Below are 3686 nucleotides of genomic sequence, written 5' to 3' on the forward strand. Positions count from 1 at the left end.
CCTCAGGGTTTCGATGAAATTAATCCTAAATTTTTTTAATAACTCGAATTTTAAATTAATTTTTAAAAACTGTTACATTTTCAATCCAAGTTGTCAAGAGTTGTTATATTTCATATGCTATTACTTTTTGTTCGCGAAATGACATTGGGTTCAACTTTAGTTGGCTTCTTCCACAACATTAGAAATCAGTCCACTAACAGCCCAATAGTTCAAAATTTGGGCCGGCCCAACCCCGGCCCACTATCACCTAACTGATCTTAAACCCACGTTTACACCTTCAAAGTTCAAAGTTCGCTTGCAGCAAGGTGGGTCTCTAATCTATACACAAAAGCATTCAAGCATTTCTCGAAACGCTTTGATTGAAGGTACTGTTCCAATCTACATTCCCAGTTCAATCAATCGCCTTCTTGGTTTGATACAATCTTTTGGATGCTGGGAAAATAATGAGAAAATGTAGGAAAATTTTGAATCGTGAATTTTTCACCATCTAGGACTCGAGAATACACAAAATGACACTTTACGTAGAACACGATGACTCTCTGACTTAGTTGATCTGATTTTATTTTATTGTTTGCTTTGGATTTTTGGCAGCAAAAAAAGCGAGAGAGATAACACATGAATCAAAATATTGTTTTTTTTTTTAAATTTTATTTTTCTTCATTTTCATGGCAACCAAACTGAGGGTTGGATTTCACCCTGAATGCTTTATAACTTGGGACTGCTATTGCTGGAAGTTTTGAAATCTAGGCTTTCTCTTTGAACACAGCCGTGTGAACTGTTGCTAGTTCCTACAGCTCGGACTGAAATTTCTGGATTGACCATCTTTGCTATTTGGGAATGCTTTCTTGTATAAAAATAGTTTTTTTCTTAAATGCAGAGAAAATACGAGAAAAACAATTACAATTTTGAATTGTAGAACTTTTACCACCAAGGATTCGGGAATACAGAAAAAAGTGACTTAAAACTCACACTGCCAAGTTGATCCGGTTTTATTATTATTATTATTATTGCTCCAATTTCTTGGAAACCAAACATAGGGCCAGTGTTTCTTTTGAATGCTTTTATCTTGTCAATGCTATTGCTGAACAGTTTTTAACCCTAGGATTTCATTTTGGACTACAACTCAAGCTAGAATTTTGAGAACATTATTTTTGGATTGAATTAACATTCACTAATTTTACTATGGAAACGTAAATGGTTCCTATCATGCTACCAAATGAAACCCTCTAGAAAAGGGGGGTGGGGAGCAACAAAAAAAAAGGTAATCTGTTATCTAGGAAGAGAATGAAAAATTTTAAAGTGTAAAATAAATAAAATGAATTTAATTTTATTAATTATAGCCAATAAATAATATAAAGGTGAACTTGTTATGATATTTAAGATGGATTTATTATGATTGCATGAGGTTGAATAGTAAAGATCAAGAATATAGGAGGAAATAAGTGATGTAACAGGGGTACTTCGGAATGAAAAAGTCCACTAATTTTTTGTGCTTTTATATATAATATAGATTTATCGCTTGTGTTGAAAGAGCTGGTGGGATCTACTCAATTCTGAAACCTAGGTTGCTTGAATCCTCGAAACCTCCCTTGACTTGACATCTCTCTCTCCATTGTCCTTGCAAATTTTTCTTCTCTGTATCTTATCATCAAGCTTAAAGTGCTACCTCAAAATCTCAGATCTCTCACCGTTTCTCATCAATAGTTTTGATTCTTGTTCCAATGCTGATCTGATTGCTTATTTGAGATGTGACTTTTGTACCACTCAGCTTTTACTACTTATCTCTAATTTTTTTGATAATGGAACATTCATCTGTTACAATTCTTGTTTGTGACACCATTTTTGATATGCTTGCTTCTAGATTTCTCATCACTCATCTTGGCTTGGAATTGAATGGACCACTTTTCTCATTTGAAATCTTATTTGGGTTTCTCCATTTCTTATATCTAGTTTTGATTTTGATTCTAATGGAGCACTGATCTTGTTTGATTCTTATTCGGGTAATGATTTCTTAAAAGAAATGTGTGGCCAGTTCAACATTTTGTTTGCATATCATTGCACGGTTGGAAGGAATGACGGATCATCCCAATGATGATATATGATGTGAAACAACACTATTTCAATATTGTTTTAGTAATAAAGATCTTGCACTGTCTTGTATTGGCCTCTGTTGGGATACTTAATCTGGGAAAAAAAGTTATATGGTGAGATATGATATGGTATTTAGATAATGTCTTTATCTTTTGTGAGATATATGTATTTATATTTTTAAAGTTAAATGTTTTGGCTTTATGCAGATAGTGTACTGGATCAATAATTGACTGGTACTCATGAGAACTGCTTGAGGCTATCAACAAGGTAGCCTTTGTGTGTGTGGGTGTTTTCCTTTTTTCCCCCCTATTTTGTTTGTGCGTTTGAGTGTGTTTTTTCTTTCTTTTTCCTTTTTCATTTCTAGGATTGCATTATAGATCTTTGTTTAGGTGCTAAATCCAAAGAACGCTGACTTGTTTAAAGTAAACTAATATATCATTTGGCTGAAGTTTTCGAACTGCCTTTCATGTTTTTAGAAGCAAAGGAGGCATCTACTTTAACCTTTGAAAGGAAGAAAAAGTACTTCCAAAATGCCATTAAAAGGTACCAAACAAAGCTTGAAATGGAAGCATTCCTTCTCTTCACAGGTCACAATTTCAATGAGGTTTTGAGTGTTTTTTTAATTATTATATTTATATTTTTCTGACCTGAGTCTAACTCATCAGGAATTGCAATCTGGGTAATGATGACTTTTCCCCTGTTTATGACTTACATTAGAACTGATCTGTAGTTCTCCATACACTACTTAATTCTGTAATATTTTCCTACAATTGCAATGGTCAATGAAGTGTGTATATTGATCAAGTTGTAAGATAACATGACAACTTGTATCTATTTCTTTTGTTTGGTATCTAGTTGATGCTGTTTGTAAGCAGTTTTGGCTAACTTGTATCTGAATTCTTCTTTGCTAATTGTCATTTTTCCTGTTCTTTTGGCATAATTTTGTCGATGCATTAAATTTTGTCAAGAATTCAGTTAGAAGAAGAAAATATTATCTTGTATCTCTTTAAGGCTTTCTTTCATCGTATCCTTTTGTTCTAGTCATGGAAACCCTAAGTTATCTAATTGAAAAGGCCAAGCAAGGAGGTTTCATTAGTGGTTTCAAGGTTGAGGGCAAAGGAGTTGAAGGGATACATATCTCATACCTCTTGTTTGCAAACCATACGCTTTTATCTTCTATTTTATGAGGTTAATATTGATTAGTGGAAATATTAGAAGTGGAATGTCACTTGATTGAGTTGGTATCAGGTTTTAAAGTAAATATGCAAAAAGGTGAAAATTTTTAGGGGGGGAAGGTGGAGGATGTGGATAGAATGGCTTCTCTTTTTAGTTGTAAGGTGGGGAGATTTTCTACTTATTATCTTGGTTTACCACTTGGGCAACTCATAAGTCTTGTGATGTGTGGGATTAAATGGAGGAAAGGTTTAAAAGAAAATAAGTTTCTTGGAAAAACTAGTACATGTACAAAGGATGAAGACTAGCCTTTATTAAGAGTGCTCTATCAAACCTTCCAATCTATTTATATGTCTCTCCTTTCAATTCCTAGAAAAGTAAGGATCAAATTAAAGAAAATTCAAAAAAACTCTTTGTGGGGA

General features: G+C 33.4%; 1 long non-coding RNA gene across 1 annotated transcript; it reads left to right on the forward strand.

Moving 5' to 3' along the window:
* The first annotated feature begins 305 nt into the window (after positions 1 to 305).
* LOC117931877 lies at positions 306 to 2962 on the forward strand. The gene is made up of 3 exons (XR_004654108.1): positions 306 to 365; positions 2298 to 2358; positions 2568 to 2962. It is a non-coding gene; the product is annotated as an uncharacterized LOC117931877 (long non-coding RNA).
* The last annotated feature ends 724 nt before the right edge of the window (positions 2963 to 3686 follow it).

Source organism: Vitis riparia, chromosome 15 (assembly GCF_004353265.1).
Source record: "Vitis riparia cultivar Riparia Gloire de Montpellier isolate 1030 chromosome 15, EGFV_Vit.rip_1.0, whole genome shotgun sequence".
In the NCBI taxonomy this organism is placed as follows: Eukaryota; Viridiplantae; Streptophyta; class Magnoliopsida; order Vitales; family Vitaceae; genus Vitis; species Vitis riparia.